This window comes from Jaculus jaculus, chromosome 11, assembly GCF_020740685.1.
Source record: "Jaculus jaculus isolate mJacJac1 chromosome 11, mJacJac1.mat.Y.cur, whole genome shotgun sequence".
NCBI classification, from domain to species: Eukaryota; Metazoa; Chordata; class Mammalia; order Rodentia; family Dipodidae; genus Jaculus; species Jaculus jaculus.
This window is the reverse complement of record NC_059112.1, coordinates 79,083,514-79,109,067: the sequence shown is the minus strand read 5'-3', so window position 1 is coordinate 79,109,067 and position 25,554 is coordinate 79,083,514. Positions and strand designations below refer to the sequence as shown.

General features: G+C 36.4%; 1 non-coding gene and 1 pseudogene across 1 annotated transcript; one reads left to right on the top strand and one right to left on the bottom strand.

Annotated features, from left to right (window-relative positions):
• The window catches only part of LOC101594526, a 564,925-nt pseudogene that overhangs the window by 12,933 nt on the left and 526,438 nt on the right, over positions 1 to 25,554 (bottom strand).
• On the top strand, positions 22,104 to 22,206 carry LOC123453426. Its single transcript, XR_006632814.1, has one exon. It is a non-coding gene; the product is annotated as a U6 spliceosomal RNA (small nuclear RNA).

Sequence of the window (25,554 nt, the reverse complement as noted above, 5' to 3'; positions counted from 1 at the left end):
GTGCATTAATTCAATCTCCAGCAGCCATATAAGAAGCCAGACATGGTCACACATGCCTATAATTCCAGCTGTGAGGCGGGGTGGAGACTGAAGGGTCATTGGGGCTCCCTGGCCAGCCAGTCTAACAAAAAAAATGTGAGAGGTTTCAGGATCAGTGAAGGAAATGAAGAGTGATTGAGGAGGGCACCCAACTTCTTCCTCTGGCCTCTGCACACTTGTGAACAGTTCTCACACATCAGTGCGCACACATGCAAACACCACACACACACAAATAAAAAGAACGAAGTACATGTAATAGTAACAAAACCTAATGCATAAGCCATTAAATTTTACCTCTTAATACTTTAAATTGTATCTCATCACACTGAATAGTAGGAAATGAAAAGAGATACTTTTAGCATTTGTATCATAATTTAAAAGAGGGGAAATACATGGCATCACAGAGAATGATGGCAACTCACTATATGCCTCAGAAACAGTCTAGAGTCCTGTAATACTCACTACACTTATTTATATTGTTTTTTTTAAAAGAGGTCTGCCTGAAACATTTTACTATGATGGCTTATGTGGGATTTATTTTTCTCATTGTCCCAAATCATATAATTTTAATGGTATGTTGGCAAAGCTACCCATTAAGAATGGGTTTGAGCTGAGATTTCTGAGGAATGATTTGCTTTTAAATTTTTCTTTGGGAATATAGTGATCTGCCATATCAAAGTGGAATAGTCATCCAAATCAATCATTATCGTGTTTAAAGCCAATGGACATGAGTTAGTTTCTGTTTGAAGTGGGAAGAGTGTAATGGAGGGTAGCAACTGTTGTTGGAATACAAAACCCAAGGTTAGATATATGTTAGGATATTTTACTGAAATATAACTTAATAGTTTCTATTTCCATGGGGTTAATAGCCCATATATCTTGTTAAAACATTTTCAATCTAAATGTCAAGATAAATACATATAAAAGTATAATGATATCTTTGCCATGTAATTTTTCCTTTGCATTTATCAGTTGCAGAGGCACTGTTAATCTAGTTTTCTCTGAAGTCTGAGGGATGTGGCTCGCATTATAGTAATACATATTAGTATGAAAGAGCTAAATGAGTCCAGGGCAGCTTTTGAATAAAGATAACATTTACCCAACATTACCTATGCATGTTTTCTCATCTGTATCAAGCTGGTGTCCATGGTTACAGGACAAACGGGGCCCACCACTTGCATGTTCACAGTGATGGGAACAGCCACCATTGTTCTTCTCACAGCTATTGACAATTTCCAATTCAATCCCTTTCCAAAACAAGTAAGAGAGGGTTATTAACATAACAATAGAGAAACCTGAATTTGTATCAACAATGGGGAATGTTTTTCCTGTCATGAGCATGACAAACTTTTATTGGAAATTTATCAACACTTTGCAGGTATAAAGTCTGAGGACTTCTAGGTATTACACATTTCTATGCCACACTGAAATATTAACAAACTTACAAATAAAAATCCAAGTGATAAGGAAAATTAATGAAAATACAACCAGCAGCTATTTTGAAGAACACTTACCTTAACGGATTTTTAGTAAAAAATATTAAAAAAACAATATATATTGAATCAATGATCAAAAAGTAAATAGGTCAATTGTTCTCAACTAATATGTTCTCATCTATCCTTTTTGGTCTCCATGAGTTCATACAACTATTGTTTAAAAATGCTTTGAGGGCCTGGAGTGATGACAGTGGCTAAGGCACTTGCCTGGGAAGCCTAAGGACCCAAGTTGGATTCCTCAGTACCCCCATAAGCTAGATGCACATGGTGGTGCATGTGTCTGGAGTTCATTTGCAGTGGTTAGAGTAACTGGAAAGTTCATTCTCTCTCTGTGTCTGTCTCTTTTACTCTCTTTCTCTCAAATAATTAAATAAATAAAAATTAAAAGTGCCTTGGAATGAAAGAAAGTATATACAACCAGATGAATTGGCCATCCTGTTAGGGTGCTTATCAACTTTCAGTATATAGAAATTATATACCTATATTGAAATGTATTACAGCAATCCTGCGCATATTTAGGGTACATTGGTGAGTATCAGTCTCAGCATTTGAATATTGGTTGTCCTGAGTTCACGGGCATGACACACACTGATTTTTTCTAAGTGAAGAAATAATAGGACAGTGTACCAGTGTTTCAATGATGGAATTTAGATACACTGACTATTTTATCATTTGTTTGAGAAAGAGACAGAGAGAAAGAGAGAGAGAGAGAGAGAGAGAGAGAGAGAGAGAAGCATGCCAGGGCCTCCAGCCACTGTAAACGAGCTCCAGACATATGTGCTACCTTGTATATCTGGCTTACATGGTCCTGGGGAATCTAACCTGGGTCCTTTGGCTTTGAAGGCAAATGCCTTAACCATTAGACCATCTTCCCATCCCTAAACTGACTACTTTTACATTTGTAGTCCATGGTTCATCACGTGGTCAGTCTATTCTTTCGGAGAGTGTCCACACTTTTTCATTTCCTTCAGTCTTAACTCCTCATTGCTTTGGAAGTGGAAAGATAAGAATGAAAGGGGATGCTTATTTGGGAATGTGCCACTCATTTAAAGCACATTTCCTCTTTGAAACTGCATAGATATGCTATAATTCCCAAGACCATTATTCCTCAACCCAGGCCTCCAGCTGCAGCAGACAGCACTTAGTATGATCCCAAAGCATACACATCATGGCTGATCCATCCAAATGTGCCGCTGTCATTTTACACCCAAGGGTGAAAATTTGAGCTCGACTGAGGAATAACCTCTTTAATAATATACATGGCACTGCTTGCTGTTAAAAGCTGGGTTTTTTGAGGCCACCCTGAGAATACATAGTTAATCCCAGGTCAGCCTGGACCAGAGTGAGACCCTTACCTTAAACAAACAAACAAACAAAAAAAAGCTGGGCTTCCCAGACCAGTTTTTTCCTAATCTTGCAGATTAATTACATATAGCTGAAGTTCAAATAAACACTCACCTAATATTTTTAAATCCTAAATTACAACTGGATAAAATTATTTTAAGTGCAATTATTTAATAATGGATGTCTATACTAGGCAAATTACACTTAGATTATATTAGGACTTTTGCTTAATAAATTAAAAATAGTTCAAGCCGGGCGTGGTGGCGCACGCCTTTAATCCCAGCACTCGGGCGGCAGAGGTAGGAGGATTGCTGAGAGTTCGAGTCCACCCTGAGACTACAGAGTGAATTTCAGGTTAGCCTGAGCTAGAGTGAGACCCTACCTTGAAAAACCAATATATATATATATATATATATATATATATGTGTGTGTGTGTGTGTGTGTGTGTGTGTGTGTGTGTGTGTTCAGAAAGAATAAAATACTTGCCAAAGACCATAGTCAAAGTAGGGTGAGTGTTCAAATTCTGAGGGATTTCCTCTATCATATCACTTATAGACAGAAAATAATTTGACTAATGATATAACCTATCTCAATAGCAATAATTTTCCTGTGAATGGTATTGTGTGATAAAGTAGAAAATGCACAAAATTTAAAATTGGATGACTTGTTACTTTAGAATTACATAATCTTCAGTGAATAATCTCATATATTTCATTCTGAGGTTTTCTTGCTTTATAAAATATTTTATTTATTTATTTATAAGGAGAGGAGAGAGAGGGTAGAGCAATTAGTGTGGGCACACCAGGACCTCCTGGCACTGTAACAAATTCCATATGCATTCAGTACTTTGTGTATCTGGCTTTACATGGGCACTGTGAAATTGAACCTAGGCTGTCAGACTTTGCAAACATGCACTGTTAACAACTATATCCAGTCTCAGCTTTCCCAACTTTTAACACAAGGACTGAATTACATCAAGGCTTGAAAATTAATGGACTTTATATGTATGACTATTAAAATATAGTTGAAAATCCTATGTATTCCTTAAAAATGAATGTTCTATTTAAAATATGATTAAATAGTCATTGTGTAAACATAGGACTTAGATATTTTAAAAAGAGGTTGGCAATTTGTTATAAACTTGTAAAAATACACATAGTTTTGACTTGGCAGTTCTAAACCTAGGTATTTTCAGAAGAAAAAGTTAAAACTTATATTTACACAAAAATCTGTATGTATATAAAGTTTCACAGCAAATCTCTTATCTCTTTATATAGGCTTCCCAAACTGAAATTAACTCACGCGCGTGCGTGCGTGCATGTGCGTGTGTGTGTGTGTAAAGAGAGAGAGACACAAAGAGTGAGTGCATGTGCCCATTTATATATGTGGAGGTCAAACTTCAGTGTTGTTCTTCAATTGCTGTCCACATCTTATGTGAGAGATCTCTCTCTCGCTCACAGTGAACCCTGGGATCTGAGTATCTCTATCTCCTCAGTGGTGGGATTATTTTTAATGTATGTTCTGGCAACTGAGCTCATGTTTTATTTAATTCATACATTTATTTATTTATTTATATTTATTTATTTATTTATTTATTTGAGAGCGACAGACACAGAGAGAAAGACAGATAGAGGAAAAGAGAGAGAATGGGCGCGCCAGGGCCTCCAGCCTCTGCAAACGAACTCCAGACGCGTGCGCCCCCTTGTGCATCTGGCTAACGTGGGACCTGGGGAACCGAGCCTAGAACTGGAGTCCTTAGGCTTCACAGGCAAGCGCTTAACCGCTAAGCCATCTCTCCAGCTCCATACATTTATTTATTTTACTTATTAATTTATTTGAGAGAGAGAAAAAGAGACATTTATGTGTATATCTGTCTATATAAATATGTATATATCTATACATATATATATAATCTATCTATCTATCTATCTATCTATCTATCTATCTATCTATCTATCTATCTATCATCTATCTATCTATCGAGAGAAATGGGTGCACAAAAGTCTCTAGCAACTGCAAACAAACTCCAGACACATGTGCCACCTTGCCTATCTGTCTTACATGGGTAATGAGAAATCAAACCTGGGTCCTTAGGCTTCACAGGCAAATGCCTTAACCACTCACTACCCAACCTCTCTAGCCTGGCTCAGGTCTTTATAGTAGATAGGCAAGCACTGCTACAATCTTAATTCATACCGCCATCATAGTTTATGTGGATGACTCTAACCTTGTTTGCAAATACACACACACACACACACACACATACGCACACACACCACTGTATATTACCTACAGTAGTCATGTTGATTTTAAATGAAAATAATATCACACTACTAGTTGTTCAAAACTACCCAGTACCTTGTCCTCACATTTGAAATAAAATCCTGACATCTTGTTATTGTCAATGATCTCTACGAAGTGATTTCTCTCTTCCTGCCTTTCATTTTGATTTGAGCATTTATCTGTCCCCTGGATTCAGTCTTTCCAGCCTGGATTGGCTTTTGAACTATTTCCTGAACATATGAAGCTCAAGACTCCCTTAGAGTCTTACCCTGACTATTCTCTTTCTGGACCTTATTCCTATCAAACATGTTGGCTTTCCCTTACTTGAGCTAGAAAGTTTAATGTATTGATATTTTATTTATTTAATTATTATTATTATTTTTTTTTGATGTAGGGTCTGGATCTAGCCCAGGCTGACCTGAAATTCACTATGTAGTCTCATGGGGACATCAAACTCATGGCAATTCTCCCATCTCTGCCTCCCAAGTGCTGGCCTGCACTACCACACCTGGCTTCTTTTATGATTTTAGAATATCTACAGAGCTGTAGTGAGGATGAGACTCAATTCTAACCTAAATTCATTATTTCATATTTACCTTATGCATGCAGCCTGAAGCTATATACATATTTTTAGTGTGCATGCATGTTTTAATACAACCCTCTCAGTAGGTCAGGTATGGTATTTTCCATTGTGATGTTATGTCCATACTCAAAATATTTTGAGTTGAGATCATTCTGAGTTTTAAATGTTTGAATTAGAAATAGACAACCTACATTAGAGTGCATTATCAATTTCTATCTGTCCTGCATGAACTTAAGTACCATAAGGGCAGGAACCTTAGCTGTCTGATTCATCATTATATCCTATGTACTAAAAACTGTCTGTGGCTTGGAGAAGCTGTTCAGTAAGCACTTGTTGAATGAGTCAGTGAATCTTCACCTATGGACAGAGTATTTATTTCTGGAAAATGCGTATGAGGAAGTAAGTGGTGCATTTCCTCTGTCATTCCTTGTCTAGAACCCCAATTCAGTGCTTTTCTTACCATTGTCTAATGCTTTACTTGACCAGCTTTACAAATTTCTCTTTGTTGTTTGTCTTGTATTGGAGTTAGCGTTTGAATCCCTGAAGTAAATTATTTTCAAGGTCCTGGAAAGTATGATCAGTTTTCTGCTGACTCAATTAAAAAAAAAATCAATAAAGGTATCAAATTGAAGAATTCTGTGTAGACTCCTCCTATGCTTGCTATTTTCCTGAGATGTGCTAAGATAGCTCTAAATCTGATAGAAGTCATTAAGTCACATGTACGTAATTGTACTTTTCATTGAAAAAAATAAGATTAAAACAAGTCCAAACCCACATCTGTAACTGCCCACTAGAAGTAAGCTGAGATTTTTGAGTTCCTCATGAGATCATTAGAAATGAGCTATTTCATACTTTAAAAATTCTAAATGTACCTTTTTTTGTTTCCCATTGGTAGCGAATATATTGTTTGCCTGATAAAGAAAATATTTCTTACATATTTATCTAGCAAAATTTTAATTTATATTATACATTCTTTTGGTGAAATTTGATCTTACTATGCAATATCTGGAACTTTCCAGATTCTAATAACAAAAGACTGAAAGTTAATTGATAGCACATTGTAAGAATTTAATGGTTATGCCATGAAGTGTTTTAAGATTTCTCAGATGAAATTGCAGAAATTAAAGTCCTTTTTTTCTAGGAAAAACAGTAAAGCAAGAACCCTAATACATTTCTAGTAGTTAAGAATCACCATACTCTGAAAACATTTTCTCTGCTTATGGGTTTAAAGTACCTCAAAAGAAAAATTTTCACTGAGAAATGTTTAAATTTCACTAGTAAATTTTGAGGCTAAAGATGACTGCAGAAATAATTTAGCTGGATAGTCACATAAGGGAACTAAATGAAAATTTATTTTCCCTAATATATTTTACTCTACAGCAACTTGCTTTTCCAAGATAGGTCATCAGAAAGCTTATATTTCATACCCATTATTAATAATAATTCCCTCTTTCATGGTTTGAGAATATGCTGGTTAGGTTGCAAGATTCACTTTACACATTCATAAGTTATACTCATCCCCAAAACTCTGGCTATATTTACAGACAAAATGATAATAAGAAAAAAAAATCTATCCAGATTTTTATTTTCCTAAATGAATCGTCCAGGCATTCAGAAAAGACTGACTACATAAGAAATTGTATCCTAATTAGAAGTTCCTTTCTCTTCCCTTTTATTTAGCTTGCTTTTTAAAAGGCAACTATTACTGTAAGGAAACTTAAATATACGCATAGTAGAAATTTGCCAATAGCAAGCCAAGAAGCATAGTATTTTATGGAGAAAAAACAATGAATTGGGCAGGAAAGATGGTTAAGGAGAGTGGTTATGTCACTTGCCTGCAAAGCCAAAGACCAAAGTTTGATTCCTCAGTACTCACATAAACCTGGACAAGGTGGCAGGCATATGCATCTGGAATTTGCAGTGGCTGGAGGCCCTGACACACCCATTCTCTTTCTCTATCTATCTCTTTCTCACTCAAATAGATAAATAAATTAAAATAAAATATTTTTTAAAAAAAACAAAAGAAAGAATACACTAAAAAGAACAATGAATTTAGTGATGTTAGCAGTATCTATTAATGGGGGATCTCAAGTAAAAATGTTAAAATAGGCCTGGAGAGGTGGCTTAGCAGTTAAGGCACTTGCCTGCAAAGCCAAAGGATCCTGGTTCAATTCTCCAGGACCCACATAAGCCAGATAAACAAAGGGGCACATGTATCTGGAGTTCATTTGCAGTTGCTAGAGGCCCTGGCACACCCATTCTCTCTCTCTGTCTCTCTCTCTCATGCTCTACTACTTTCTCTCTCAAATAAATAAGTAAAATATATTTAAAAACTAAAGAGAAACTAAAAAAAATAAAAAAAGTTAAAATATTTATTCTATTTCTTACTGTTGTTAATCTCCTTTTTCATACTTATAATACACAGACATACATATTGTAGGTGACAGTCTACTCTATGCAGAACTGAAATATCAGAGTTCAACTACTGGCTCTGTCATTTACTGATACATGTTAGTAGGTTTTGGCCTCAGCACTGATGGAATTTTCACTGAGATATGCAAAGGTGGGGAAAAAAAATCTTTGGTGCTAAATCTTGTAATTAACAGTTAAGAACTGGCTCTATGAAATTTATAATGTTGTCTTCACTTATGCAAAGGAAACCATGGAGAATATAGGTAAGTAAATTTACATGTAGTTAAAAGAGGAGACATGATAAAAATAAACTTTAACCTTAACATGGAATAAATATGAAATAAAGCTAGGAAACTGTAGGAAAACAGAATGGAAGAGAACAATTTAAGAACAATTATTGATTAAAAATGGACTATTGAATGTTACTGAGAGATCAAGTAGGATAAAACCAGATCTATGATTTAACTTAGCAACATGAAGGGATAGAGAATGAGGATACTACTAGGGCACAGAAGTGTATTTGAGCATGGAGGTTTAGAGATGGAAGAGACCACAGGGGATAGAAAATAAAACCTGGTTAATATGAGCTGATGAGAGAAATGCAAGTTGAAAAAGAGGAGGTATCAATTTTAGTCAACAAAAAGTTTTCAGTAAAAATTCTAGTGAGATATGGGTTTATTTGAATATATTTTAAACATAGAACACACATAACTATGTTGGCATTTTAATAATGATAATTCAGAAGACAACCGATGATTCAGAAAAGGGGGGTTATTACAAAAGCAAAGATATTGAGAGGTTAAGTGATAATGAACAAAGTGAGAATGGAAAAATGGATAAAGGCCCACTTTATCATATTACTAGGAATTAGTATTTTCCCATGTGATGCTTTTCTAGCCATATCGCTGAATTATCTTGGGTTTAAACAAAATTTGCTGAATTTAAAACAACAGATAAATTCACTTGATAAGGTACTGGAGAAAGAAGGGTTGAAGTCACTCCAAGAGATCTTACAATGGGGAAGATAGAGGATAATAAATGGACCCAAACTGACTATGGCATAGAGGAAGAAATCTGTTATGGAAAAGAGAAAATCTTTGCATTTGACATAGGATGAAAAGGGAAAGATGAGTGAGGATGGGGAATACAGAGAGAATTTGGATCAGGTGGATCTAAATTTAGTAGAGCTGTCCATGTGTCCATCTACAGATTAAACAGTGGCTGTGAGGAACCCCTTTGAATAAGTAATATTTGCAACATCATTTACTTCTGCTAACTCCACAGATTATATTTTTTAAACATTTAAGCATTTACATATTTTTAAATATACTCCTAATGGGACATGTTAAATTGTGCAACAGAGTTAAGGTGAGGATAAGTATACAGAGAGGAAGACCACCTGCATGAGTCCATCAAAGGGAAAGTAGAGTAAGGTGAGCTTAAAGAGGTATGAGAATCGCTGGGGATGGAGGGCGGAGAAAGGCCAGAGTAAAAGACACTTTGGAGCATGCAATATAGGCCAGACATGGGATTACAGTCTGCATCCTTCTCTGTAGTCGACTTCACTCCTGCTACTTTCTGTTCCTTGAATTTTACGTTGAGGATTTTAGTGTTTAGTAAATGCTACACACATTAAAAAAAAAAAAAAAAAAAAAGCCTTTAATCCCAGTACTTGGGAGGTAGAGGGAGGAGGATTGCTGCGAGTTTGAGGCCAGCCTGAATTCCAGGTCAGCCTGGGCTGCAGTGACACCCTACTTCCAAAAAAAAAAAAAAAGGAGGAAGACTTCTGCTTCACAAAAACATTCATGAGCCCGAGTTCCAAGTCAGAAGACCAGTGATTTCTGTCATTCCCCACTGAGCGAATGATGTGGTTTGAATGTAAAACGACCCATATGTTAAAACACTTATTATCCAGTAGGTGGCACCCGTTTAGGGAGGTTGTGGAAACCTTAGGAGGTGGAGCCTTGTTGGAGGAGTGGATCACTGGGGGTAGGCTTGAGATTTTCTGGTTTGTCCTCACTTCCTGTTCATGAAGTTTGCTGACTGCAAATGTGAGAAGCTGGTTTCCCATTCCTGTCATCTCCAAAATGAAGGGATGCGTATCTCTGAAGTTCTAAACTGTATATAAAGCCTTTCCCTCCTTAAGTTCTTTTAGGCGAGATATTTGCTTACAGCAATCAGAAAGTAACAACTATGCAAACCAGTTTCTGTTTGACTCAAGTTTCCTCAACAATAAAATAAAAGAGTTTGCACTTCTCAGTACCTGTCCTCACTTGATTGCAGTGGAAGACATGTGCAAGAGCTTCTGTTTCAAGATACTGAGTATTGTTCTTTTGATCCTTACTCTTGCTTAACATTTGTAAATTGTATCCTATTTCTTCAGCTGAAATTGTCTGTACTTACAGTAGCAGCGTCTTCCATCAGCTCCTAGCTCAAAGCCAGGTCTGCAGGTACAAGTAAAAGAGCCGACTGAATTCACACAGTGATGACCACAGATAGCAAGACCTTTGGTGCACTCATTTATATCTGTGGAAAGAAACAACAGCTGTCCTACCAGCTATAATTTAGACTTGCTTATAACCATAAAAACTAGGCAGCAATTCCACTCCACATAAGTCCTATCATTCAATGTTATAATAAGTAACATAGATTCTATATTCTTCACCTCAAGGGGCATTAGTACATACACCAACTGCTCATGAATTTATATCTAGTTTTGGTCTTATGCTCAACAATACTTCTACCTACTAATGGGGGGGGGGGGAGAGAAAGGAAAGCTGGAGAGATGGCTTAGCAGTTGAAGCACATGCCTGCAAAGCTTAAGGACCAATATTCGACTCTCCAGATCCCATTTTAGTCACATGCACAAAGGTGAGGTAAGCACAAGGTCGCACATGCCCACTAGGTGGTGCAAATGTTTGGAATTCAATTTCAGTGGCTGAGGCCCTGGAATGTCAATTCTTTTTCTAAAAAATTAAAAAGGAGAAAGCAAAACAAATCAAAAATATCCTAATCCAAACATTACAATACATATAAATAATTTCTATCTCCCTCTCTGTCTCTGTCTCTCTCTCTCTCTCTCTCTCTCTCTAACCTCAGGTATTATTCCTTGCCTTCCACCTTGTTTGAGGCAGGACTTCTCATTGTTCACCACTGATTAAAACAGGGGGTTGTCCCATGAGCTTCTGGAGAGTGTCCTCTCTCTGCCTTCAATCTCTCCTTAGGAAGCCTGGGATTATGGGTAGGTCACTGTTTCTGGTTTTATACCAATTCTGGAGATCCAAACTCAGGTCAGCATGTTTGTGAAGGAAGGGCTTTTATCTGCTGAGCCATCTCTCCAGCCTATATATTACATACTTAAAATCATATGCCATCTTCCTGTTTTAAAGGAGATAAACCATAAGCAATGGAGATTTTGGGCTTTTCTCTGCAGCAGCCTATGAATTATGTGGTCTTTGCCCTTCAGTTTTACTGTTACAAATCAGGCTGCATAAATGCTGGTGCCATTATTGAACTGAGATACAAATGATCACTTTCATTCTGTGTAACTTCAAGTTTGTAGTCCAGATAATCTTTGAACCTTCCTGTTAAACAGAGAGCTCTAATCACTGCTTTCCACTAGTGCTTCTCCTTTTCATCTGCTCCCCGTTCTGTTGTATGCAAGGACGCAGAAGTGTTAGATAGATTCTCTGAGATTAATATATCAGATACTAAAATAGAAGGTTGAAATGATAGTGACCTATTCTTTTATATAATTTATCTGTTTTCAACAAATATTTCATAGCACTCTCTTGTGTTCTTCCTTTCTACTAAATGCAGAGCAAGGTCTGCAGGCTCAAGTAAAGCAAAGTATATATACTCCTATATAATCAGAGGATCAGAGCATACAAGTCTTTGTCAAATAATATGTTGAAAAAGTCATACAAATTTTTTCTTTGTTTTGAATGTAAGAATAATAACTACACACTGATTTGTATATCTAATTCTTTTTAATTTCTCAAAATGTTTGTCAGTCCCATAAGTCAGGAAACATTTTGGTGTTTTTATAATTAATCCAAACAAACTGTTTCTTATTACACAAGAATGTCACGACAAAAAAGGATTCCTTTGTTTTTCAGAACTTATTAAAACAAATGGTTCCCCACAGGAATGAACTTCATTTATCAGTGATGGTCATGAAATAAGTTATCACTTTCATCTTTGAATTGAAGTATGTCTATTTTGCTATTTTGAGGAAGCAGAAATGTGTAACCTTGTATTGATAGTTACTTTTTTTTTCACCTTAATTATCCCTAACTTCTGAGAGCACTCATTTGCACATAGTTGCTTTTCAAAGGTTATTCCCACCCTCTGTAGTCTATAATCAAAAACTCCCTATGTGGTTACAGAAGGTTTTGAAATATTAATTTTGAAATCTATTTCATACTAAAACACAGAAAACAGAAAGCATTAATTCTGAAACTAATAGGTAATTTTTTATTATAAGTAAAAATTTCACTGGGATTTTACAATATAAATACCATTCAGAATGATCAAATAAGAATATAAATGTTATTTTTTGGCACAAATGAACATACTTTTTTTCCCCAGCTGTTCCAATTATTCAGAACTGACTACCTAAAAATTTCAGACAATTACACAATTAAGCCATCAGTCTTAGCCTCCTACCTTCACAGGCCTTCTTGTCTTCAGACAGCTGGTATCCTGAGTGGCAGGCACACCTGGCCACACCATTCTCATTCTGACATACATGAGCACATCCATTTCCACCTGTGCAGGGGTCCATCTCTAAAAGCAATTAAGCAGTGGTAGTTTATTATTCATTCAGTTTAGAAAGATGTATGGAATGAACAGGTGGACAAAGAGAAATCAAGAAGATTGATTGGAATTCCAAAATGTTTCTTCCCACCTTCTTCCCATGAAATTATTCAACAAAATTTTTCCCACATTGTACTGACCTCAAGCCAGGATGAATATAGAGTGCAAGTAAAAGAAGACATAATTGTGTCACTCTTCCTAAAGTTCTACCACCTGCCTTCACATGCATGATGTTAAATGAAGAATGTACAAATACCCTTTCAGAAAGCCCTGTGCTGGTCTTAATGCTCTCTCCACATTTGGGACTCCTTTGAGAAGGAGCAGCATTCTTAAATAAGCACGGTCTCTTTATGTTTTCTCACACTTTGGGTCAGCAGTCCTGGCGTCAGAAAACAGCAGGTAGAGATACAAAGGGGATGCATAGCTCCAGCTGGCAGATGGGAATAAAGGCATTCAAATGCCATGGTAACTAAGTAGGCTGGCCTCCTTTCTCTTCACTCTCCTGCATCAATTATTCTGCCTACTTTTATTTGTCATTTTTGAATTAAACAACTTTGGTCTGACTTTATAAATCTAGTCTTGTCTACTCTAAGGTCCTACGGAGTAGGACTGAAAAACTTCTCTCCCTCCCTTCTCTCCCTCCCCCCCTTCACACACACACACACACACACACACACACACACACACACACACACACAGAGCACAATACCTCCTATGTCTTTGTGCCACTTTTTTCTCAGTCTTTCCTTGCTGTCTCTCTTCTTTCTTTCTCAAGTGTCTCCTCCCTTCTTGTCTCTTCCCTTTCATTTCTCTCTTCCCCCTCTCTTTGTTTTCTCATTTCTCACTTCACATTTTTCTTTCTTCTCTATTTCTCCTCTCTTTCTTCTTTATCTATATGTATGTACACATATGTGCACTATGTTTGGCAGAATATGTAATACATATGGTAAAACAAACTTAACAAAAAATTTAAAACTATTCTATTATTTCTTATATTCATCCAGTTTCAACTTAACCACTAGGTGTACATATATATGTCTAGGCTTTCATTACTTTCTTATGGAACCTCCTAAGTTTTAAAATAAAATATAAATATTATATATAGAATAACATGTATGTTGTTCACCTCTTGATACAAAAGTATTGAGTGGAGTTGTAGATTAGTTTGGAGAATTGTACCATTAAACCAATGATGAGTCTTCTGATGTTTCAATATAAGAGGCCTTTTCATTGTTTTAGATATTTACTTTATTTAAACATTTCCATGTTCAGTATATATTTCACACTTCTTTTGTTAAGTTTGTTACTAGGCATTTTATTACTTTTGATGCTGTTGCAAAGGAATTGTTTCATAATTTCAAGTCTGCACTGCTCCTTGATGGTGCATATAAATGCAATTACTTCCAATATGTTGATCTTGTATTCTATAATTTGATTGAATTACTTACAATATACATTTAATTGTCCAGTTTTTAGTATCTCTTAATTATTCTGCTTTTTCATCCTTTCCCCTCACCTCAGTTTCTGGCAAGTACATTTTTAAAATTACCTCCATTGTTTTGTCTTTTCCAGAATGTAGTATAAGTGGAATGTCATACTTTGTAGACTTTCCATGTAAGCAAATGCATTTTATTTTCCTCCATATTTCCCATAACCACATACCTCCTTTTTAGTACAGAATGATATTTCTTTGCTTGAGTACCACAATGGAATGTTCAGATAAGAAGTATGACACAGAAAGCCTATGTGTTGGAGGCTTGGTACTGTGCTGATGCATTTAATTCCTGAGAAATAATCACATCCTAAGAACATTAACCTAAGCAAAAGATCAACATTTTGATGGGTTCATAATATGGTGGCATATCTGGGACTATGGCTATGCTCTACATAGTTAATCACAGTGCCAGCCTCTTCTTGTCTTTCTGATTTCCTGCTTCCATGAGGTAAGTAGTCTGCACCTTAATGCCCAGTTCACCATTAGCTTTAGCACTTCCACAGGCTGCACTTCCTTGACATAAAATCTGGAGGAGCTTTCCAGGATTCATTTTCCATGTGTAGGTCTCTTTGTTTGGTTATTTCCTTTTTTGGAAGAGAGGCATGTACATGTTGAAGTCTTAAGACCTTTTGTTTTAAGTGTATTTTTTTCATTTTTAAAGTTTATATTTATTTATTTGACAGAGAAGGAGAAGGGAGGGAAGGAGAGGGAGAGAGAGAATGGGTACGCCAGGGCCTCCAGCAACTGCAAACGAACTCCAGATGTGTGCATCCCTTTGTACAACTGGCTAATGAGGGTCCTGAGGAATCAAAACTGGGTCCTTTATTTTTTCAGGCAAATGTCTTAACCACTAAGCCATCCCTCCAGCCCATTTTTTTTTTCTAACTTGCACATCAATGTTTACTGCAACACGATTCATAATATCACAGTTACAGAACCAACTCAGGTGACTTACCAGCAGAGAAATGTATGCAAAGAAATTTTTCTTCAGTCATAGAGAAGCACAGAATTATGTTGTTTGCAGGACTACAGTTGAATTTTCAGTTATTTTTGTATTTTGATAATAGTCCTTATTCTGATTTCTACTTGGTTTGTAGCGTATCTTCTAATTGTCTTTAAGTCATTTTTCAAGCAGCAGAAAATGTTAACTTTAATGAAGCATAGCTTAATAAGAATTATTTTTCTTCATGGACCATAAATATTGTATTGTTGGCTCTACTGATTAATTACCAAACCTAAGGTTATTTATGGTTTCTCCCATGTTGGATTATAGGAGCCATGTTATTTCACACTGTTTCATTCTGTGATCCATTTTGAAATATTTTTATGTGAGATGTAAGGTCTATGCCTATCTTCAGTTGTTCTTTCCTTTTGAATGCATATGGATAGCCATTTTCTTCAAGCATCCATTGATGAAGACTGTGTTTCTTATGTTGTATTCCCTTAGTTTCTTTGTCAAAAAAAAAAAGAGTTTATTGACATATGTGAGTTTTTCTAATCTCCCTATGTGATGTCATTGATGTATGTGTTTATTCATTTATCAGTTCCAGAGTCTCATGAGTACTGTAACTTATTCACTGGTTTTGGTATTAGGAAAATTCTGACTTCATAGAATCCACGAGAAAGTATTCTATGTACTTCCACATTATAAAAAAATAATGATATCTTGGTATAAATTGGGGCTGGAAAGATTGCTCAGTGGTTAAGGCACTTGCTTACAGAACTTGCAATAACACAAGTTCAACTCCCCACTACACACATAAAGCCAGTTGCATAAAATGTTGCATGCATCTGGAGTCTATTTGTAACAGCTGTAGGCCCTGGCATGCCCATTCTCTCTGCTTGTCTCACTTCTATCTCTCTCTGCTTGCATATATATATATATATATATATATATATATATATATATATATATATATATGGTTTTTCAAGGTAGGGTCTCACTCTAGCCCAGGCTGACCTGGAATTCACTATGTAGTCTCAGGGTGGCCTCAAACTCACGGTGATCCTCCTACCTCTGCCTCCCGAATGCTGGAATTAAAGGCGTGCATCATCACACCCAGCTCATAAATAAATATTAATAAATAGAAATAAATCAAAATCTCCTTAAGTGTTTAGTAGAATTCACTAGTGAGATCATCTGATTTGGTGCTTTCTGGTTTTGAAGAAAACTGACATGATTTTATTTATTTATTAGATACAAGGCTATTCAGGTTATCTATTTCTTTATTTAGTTTTTGCAGATTGTGTGTTTCAAGTAGTTGATCCATATCATTTAGTGTATAAGGAGACAAAAACATATAAATAGTTGGAGATTTCAACATACTTCTGACTATAATTGAGAAGCAAGGTGGCATAACAGGCTTGGGGTATAATTCGGTGGTACCCTGTCTGCTTAGTTTATGCAAGGCTCTGGGAGCATACCATGCCAACATTACCCTAATAACTAAATCATCCAAAGTCAGACGGGATAGATTCTTTTCAGTGCATATTGAACACTTAAAAAGGGAGACTGTAATGTAAATCAATCTAAAGTATCAATAAGTATAAAAATGATTATGGAGATATAAACTAGTTTTATTTTAATAAAGAATTAATATAAAGCCAGATGTCATGACACATGCTCCTAATCCAAGAACTTGGGAGGGAAGGGTAGGAGGATCACCAAGAGTTAAAGGCCACCCTGAGAATCATAGTGAATTCCAGGTCAGCCTGGCCTACAGTGAAACCCTACCTCAAAAACAACAACAAAAACTAAAATAGAACAAAATTTTAAAAAGTATGTAAAAATTTCCCAAATATTTAGGAGTTACCTATGCAATTCTTCTAAATTACCAAATATTCAAATTGTAAATACCAAGTGATTTGAAAGAAAATATTTTTTTGGTTTTTCTTTTTTTTTTTTTTTTTTTTTTTTTGGTTTTTCGAGGTAGGGTCTCACTCTGGTCCAGGCTGACCTGGAATTAACGCTGTCATCTCAGGGTGGCCTTGAACTCATGGCGATCCTCCTACCTCTGCCTCCCGAGTGCTGGGATTAAAGGCATGCGCCACCACGCCCAGCTGAAAGAAAATATTTTTAAAGAAATCAAAAATTATCAACAAAGTAAAGGAAAATTAAAGCAGTGCTTAGACAAATTTATAGTTTTAACTACTAGTTTAAGAAGTACACTCTAAAATGCAGGTGTTTCATAAGGAAGAGAGTATTAAGTCAAAATAGAGAGAAAATAATAATCATAAGAATTAAATTGGGCTGGAGACATGGCTTAGCAGTTAAGGTGCTTGCCTGCAAAGCCAAAGAACCCCAGTTCAATACTTTAGGACCCATGTAAACCCAAGGTGGTTCATGTGTCTGGAGTTCATTTTCAGTGGCTGAAAGCCCTGGCATGAATATTCTTTCTATCTCCATCTTTCTCTCTTTCCCAAATAAATAAATTAAAATATTAAAAAAATGAAATTAATAAAATAAAAACATTAAAGATCCTAAAATGAGAGGTTATTTTTCAGGCATCACTGAAATTATTGATCCTCTAGATAAGCTGACTAAACAATACAGTGAGAACTCTAATTAATAAGAAAATATGATGAATAATTTTATACCTATGTTTGACAATTTTATTTGACATAGAGAGACATTTTTCCATAGAATGATTTATATCATTATGTCCAAACTGACTCAGTAAGTCATGAGAAGCTGGAATTTACATTAGAAACAAAGATACCAATACATATTTTCATTCTTTGTGTTCCAATGGAGATCTCGGCTTCTGTCCCACTGACTCTTCTAATCCACTCAAACATACATGATTAGGAAATGAAAGTGTTTTCAGGGACACAGTGAGTAATGCATACTAGTATCAATTTTCTTGCAAATTCAACACTCAGTAGCAACCTGGTTTATTTTCTATTCTTGCCTGGACAGTGTTTGTGTAGATCACTGGCATGTCTAAGTCCTGTCCTTTCCCTTCATGACTAAATCCTAGCTACTTACCTTCTCCATGGAAGCTTTCCCATTGTTCTCTGTGACCATTTCCAGTGTTTAACAGACCTACTTTTCTCAAACTGGACTCATTATTATAGAAGTTTCGGGGATATTAGTAAATGTTTTATAAAAGTTTCCAGTGTCAAACAAGTTTCTGAGTAAAGAAAATGCTTCTGTTGAATTTCTCAGTCTTTCATGTATGATGCCCATTAGAGTCATTCAAAAAAAACCCTAAAGGCCTTTGATTATCTCATACATAACTGACCATGAAATTTTATTTAATATATGCACCAGATGGTATTTTATAGAGGAAATATGGCAAATGATGGTGAATACCTCAATATACTTCTTATGTTATTCAATCTTAAACTTTGAGTGCCTAGCAGAAGGACAGAAGGTCTGGTTTTTAATAGATTGCACTTTCCAAAGGTGATTTGACTCAAAACAGGTCAATATATTCAAATGTTTAAATATAGAGAGAAGATACATAACAGACTGATTTTATGGATTAGAGAGTTACCTAACAGAAATGTGGCTTCACGTATTGGCTTGGCAGTTGCTGATAGAAATCAAACATTTCCTTGATTTCTACCAAATGCACTTAAATAGACGTTAGTGTATGTATATGTAAGTATGTTCATATATGTGTGGTGGGTGCATATGTGTATACTTTCATATAGAGGCCAAAGGATTAGCTGGTGTCATTCCTCAGCTTTGTCACCATCTACTGACCTGCAGCTCAATTAAGCTAGACTAGTTGAATAGTAGGATCTAGGGATCTCCATGTCTCCATGTCACTGGAGCTATCATCACACGCACATGCCAGCATGTTACTTGGGTCCTGAAGGATCTGATTCAGATCTTCATGCTTGTGTGGCAAGCACTTTACGCACTGAGTCAACTTCCCAGTGTTCTAGGAGAATTTAGACACATAACAGTGAATGGAACCATCTCCCCACTCTCACAGAATACTAACTTTTGTGGGTGAGATAAATATAGATACATACTATATAGATAAACCAGTAAGAAGACCCTTAGCAAATTATTTTCAGTGCTACAGAGGAAAAAAGCAGGATGTCATATTAGTGAGCACCTGACACTGTGAAGGTAATGTAGGGTCTTGAGACACTAAGGTAGGATAGGTGAGGAATGCTGTCATAAGTCTGGTTTTGTTGTTGTTGTTACTGTGGTTGATGCTATCAAATATTTGAGGGTGGTTAATGTAGAAAAAAGAAGTTTATGTAATTCCCAGTTTGAGAAGCTGAAAATACTAGATTGGGTAGTCTCATTGAATCAACTTGTAGAAAGGACCCTGAGGAGAATGCAGTCACAGTGGTGGAATGGTCACCTGGCAAGACAGGAAGCCAGAAGGATACAGCCATCTTCAAAACTGCCCATTCTCGTTGGAGCTAACTCATTCTCAGAGAGCAGCAGCAAGCCTGCCCCTTCCCACTCATGGTACCTCAACTGACTTAATTACCTCAAATTAGGGCCCACCCCTTAAAGACATCACCCATCCCCAACATTGCCACATTAAATATGAACACTTGGGGAACACATTCCAAACATATCTAAACAATGGCACATGTTCTGTGGATGTAAAGGAAACCTCTACCTACATTTTGAGAACTTATTCCACATTGAATAGGACCATTTAAAATTTTAAGAAGTGATAGAGTTTTAGGTAAAATTCCCTGGTCCTTTGATTCTTCTTCAATGATTATTTTCTTCTAATTAGATGATAATATAGAAATGCATCATATTAAGAAAATTATTTATTTCAAAACAATAACACCAAAGCAAGAGTGTTAATCATTTTTCTCTGAATGCATTCAAAAGGTTTTGAGCATCTTGCCTGTGTGTGCACAGTTAGTGCAATTCAAATTCAGGAGAAACTGCTGTCTCATTTGCACTTCCTACATAACTTAAAGACTATAAATAAGAAGGAAATTTGGATAGATGCATTGGCAAGAATTTCGCTAGCAACACTAGTTTAACAGTAGCTTAAAGTAATCAATTGTGCTTTGTCTTGAACAGCTTAAACTCTGTTAGAAATAAGGACTAGATTATTAGTCACAGTTCTGGAAGATGCTTAAGTGAAAAACAGCATTTTATTTCCTATATTCCCAGTCTGAATTAAGGTCTAATGACAATCACAAGATATGGAATGTAATATTTTATAAGTCCATGAATATGAACAAACTAGCTTAGTGTGATTTTCAGCTACTAGTACTCTCACATAAACATCTTTTTTTTTAAATCAAATATCCATACTTGAAAACATTCACCAAAGAAAGAACTTGTAAGGTATAGAAGCAGGACAAGGAAGAGATACTGAAGAGGGAGAAAAGACATGCTGAGTTGCCTTTCACCAAGCCCTGACAGCACAGAGCAGAGAGAGACACTATCTTCATGCAGAGGAAAGTGTTAAGCACACAACTTCACCATCATTGGGTTTTTCCTTGTAACCTCAAGGGTCAAGAAAATATCAGCACAATCCCAGACTAGCACCCATACACAAAGCCTCCAGACCCACCCTAAGCTAAATTGGACCATGTGGTCTCTACAATTTGTCTGGTTCACATGGTCTGAGGTTTCCTCCCTGCCCCAGAGCCAGGTTAGGCCATTAGTCCCAGTACCACGGTCAGTCTTCACACACCCAAGCTCCCGGCCTGTACCTAAGTTTTCAGGCAATAAAGACCCATACTGATTGCAGCATTATTTGAAACAGACACAACATGGAACTGAAATAAGAACCCATCAAATGTTGATTTGATATAAAGAAATGAATAGAGAATACACATATGTGCATATGCAGTGGAACTTATTCAGTCTTTCAGAAAGTAAGCTTGTCATGTTCAACGAATGAGATAAACCTATAAGCCTTAAGGTACATGAAATATGCAAAACACAGGAAAAAAAATACTAAATTATCTGTAAGTACAAAGTCAAAGAGTTTAGCTCATAAGCAAAGAGTGCGGTTGCAGATGGGGGGGACTTGGAGGTAGTATAAAAGAGAAGTAAAAACCCTGCGGAGTTTCAGTTACATAGGGTGAATAAGTTCTGGAATGGAAAATAACATTGCATTGTACATTTGAATGTTGCTAAAAAGGGGATGTCAAGCATTCTTGCGACAAAAGTGATGTGTGTATCAGGTGATAGCTACATTAATTAGTTTGATTTCATCGTATCACAATGCATTATATATCATTATATATCACATTGTCTATTGGGAATGTAAGTTTTACATTTTAATCATACCACAATATAGTTGGGTGAAGTAAGAAATCTGAGCATAATAAAGAAAAAGGTGAATCCACACAAAAATTCTGAACTTCTACCTATTTTAAATTAAATTAAATTTATTTATTTGAAAGAGAAAGAGAAAGAGAAAGCAAGCAAGCAAGAAAGAAAGAATGAGAGAAAGGGGCAGACAGAGAAAGAATGGGTGTGCCAGGCCCTTTGGCCACAGCAAAACAAAAACAAGTCTCCAGACATATGCACCATCCTGTGCATATGGTTTATGTGGGAAATGTGGAACCTGGTCCACAGGCAAGCACCATAACTGCTAAGTCATTTTTCAGCCCTGTATATTTTTATTTATTCCAAATAGCCTTAGCTATATGCTTCCACCTTCTATAAGATACAGTTATAGTGCTCTCCTTGATAGCACTTATACTAAAATTGGACTGATACAGAGATTCGCATGGTCCTGCACAAATATGGCATGCAAATTCATGAAGTGTTCCATATTTTTGATAAGTATCTACCTTATGGATATGGCACTACAATGAAACTGAGAAAAGGGAGAGGTATGGGGGGGAAGAAGGAAGGGCTACCTGACAAGTCCAGGGTCAGCAAAAGAAAGAAAGAGAGAGGGGGGGGGGGAAGGAAGGAAGGAAGAAAGAAAGGAAGAAAGGGGGTCAAAAGATCTTCGGGGTAGGGGAAGGAGAATGGGGGTATTCACAAAAGTAATGGCTACATGAATCAATTCCAGAAGAACCCTTCCTGGATACCATTCTATAAGTCATTACCCTCAATAAGGGGTGGGGAAGCCAGAACAGAAGAGTTCCATAGAAGGTGAAGAAAGCATGGCCCTAAAGCTATGAGCTTTGGCTGGTAAATCCCAAGGTCAGAATTGTGTCCCCCCACAGTGAGCTGCTAGTCAAGGAGATGCATGAGTTTCCCCAAAATAAAACAGATCATTGCCAAAACACTTGGTTACCTGAAAGAGCTAAAAGGTAAAACCCTATTACTGTAGACACCACATCAGGTTTCCAAAGTAAATCAAATGGCCATGGTGGAACTAAGAAGGAATCCACTTCTATCCTGGCTAGCCAGAATAGTGCTGGAAAGTACTATGACAGCTGATAGAGACCTGTTGCCAACAGATTCAATAAGTAGGAGTTCCTGCCAGATACTAAATCAACCAGCTGAGCAAGAACTATGCATGTGCAATAGTGGCACATAGCCTATGTAGGTAAACAGCTCACAGTTTGGACATGACAGCCACTAGGTAGGGGAGAACTTTTACCTGGTTCTTGGAACCAAGATCTGTTCCCTAGGACAGGGCTACAGAGAGAACTTCCACTGACCTTTAAGTAAGAAGAGTGGCCATTCACATCAATAATCCTCAATTTATCCCCTTTAATTCAAACTGCTCTCACTCTTGGTTGGAGAATCTTTTCTTACAGAGGCTGGATAATAGCGAGGAGAACCAGGATACATCAAGAATAGAGAACAGACTATCTACCATGAGATGTGTCACTTCTACCTCATCTGCCCAACCTAGAAGTAACTACAGATGACATGGTGACATGAATACTGCTCTCATGGCTAGCCTGGAAACCAGTTCCAGGGATATGGTGACAGACACTGTGATCAATAAAGACTCGTCACAACAGGAGTCCAGAGGCTACAGAGAACTCAACATTAATCAGACCTCCATTTTGCCTGTTGAGGCAAAGGAAACATTGCAGAAGAGGGAAGAGAATGATTTTGAGAGCCTTCTGGTAGGTATAGCCTGAGGCACTATGTCCCCTGCCCCTTGCCACAAGACTGATTAAGACCTCTTGGTCCCCACAATGAATGCCAATAGCTTTACTGAAGAAGACCCTTAGAAGAATGGGGCAGAGGAGGGAAGATATAAGAGCACAAACTCCTTTTTAAATAAAAAATGAATATATAAGCAAAAAAAGGTATTAAAAGAGAGCCTTGTTAAATAAAACATGAATATGAAATATGATGGTGGCCAATTATATCTTTTGAAAATTTGTGGGAAAACCTCTTTTAGCATCTGTAATAATGTATACTGAGTCAGATAAATATTTTATTATAATCAATGATATTTATTTTAAGCTTAATCCTAACATAATTTCTTTTCCTCATGTTTTCCAGTGAACAATGTCTTCAAGGTTAAAAACAGAATGATTGCAGATACCTCAGAAAAAAAAATCTGAGTATTTCTGATATAAGTGTCACTGTGTCCCAACACACTTATGCAACACATTCTCAGAAGTGTATGATGGTAATTCATATACACATCCTCATGGGCTCACTCATCAAAACCTTTGAATTTATTTACATCTTGAATAAGTCTCACCTCTTGACATTTAAGGATGTTTATATACTCAGTTATCCTGCTCAGATAAATGAGGTGCTCATGTTTGGTAAGGTACCCAGGTGTCTGAGCAGTGTATATTTTTACATGAGGAAATATTATCATATTATTGGGAAAAATAAATCAACTCTAAGAAATCCATTATTAAGGAAAAAAAAAACTATCATATGTTATAGTGACAAACAAAACCATCCACTAATTGATCCCTAGTTATAATCAAACTACCAAACACACAATCCAAAGAAAAAATATTGAAAGCAGTTAGAGAGAAAAATCAAGTTACCTACAAAGGCAAGCCCATCAGCATTACAGCAAATTACTCAACACAAACTTTAAAAGCCAGAAGGGCTTGGAGTGATGTATTCCAAATTCTGAAAGATAACAACTGTCAAACAAGGTTACTTCTTCTTGCAAAGCTATCCATTCAAATAGACGGAGAAATAAGGACATTCCATGACAAAAGCAGGCTAAAGGAGTATTTAAAGACAAAACCAGCTCTACAGAAAATACTTGAAAGAATCCTCCATGCCAAAGACAAGGAAAAGCGCACATATAAGGAACCTGGAAAAAACAAGCAATACTCAAATACTAGTTAACACAAGAGAGTAAAGGTAGAACCAGAATCACAAAAAATAAAAAATGGCAAACAAATACACACCTGCCAATAATATCACTTAACATCAATGGCCTCAATGCCCTAATGAAAGACACAGGTTTGCAGACTGGGTTAACAAGCAGGATCCTATAATTTGTTGTCTCCAAGAAACTCACCTTTCTACAAAGGATAGACTTTATCTTAGGGTGAAAGGTTGGAAAATGGTGTTTCAAGTAAATGGGCCTAGAAAACAATCAGTGGTTGCTATACTAATATCTGACAAGGTAGACTTCAGTCCAACATTAGTCAAGAAAGATAAGGAAGGTCACTTTATATTGATTAAGGGCACACTCCAAAAGGAGGATATTATACTCCTAAACATATATGCACCTAACCTGGGGGCTCCCAAATTCATCAAAAAAAAAAAAAAAAAACCACTATTAGAACTAAGGTTACATATAACACCAAACACAGTGGTGGTGGGTGACTTTAACACCCTACTCTCATCAATGGACAGGTCATCCTGGGAAAAATAAACAGAGAGGCATCTGGACTAAATGAGGTCATCGAAGGAATGGACCTAACAGATATATACAGGACATTTCATCCAAATGCTTCACAATAAACATTCTTTTCAGCAGCACATGGAACATTCTCTAAAATAGATCATATATTAGGACACAAAGCACATCTTAACAAATTCAGGAAAATTGAAATAATTCCTTGCATTCTATCTGACCACAGTGGAATCATACTACAAATCAATAGCAAGAAAGGATATAGAACATACACAAAATCATGGAAACTAAACAATGCACTACTAAATGATGAATGGGTCAATCAAGAAATCAAGAAGGAAATCAAAAAATGTATAGAGTCTAACGATAATG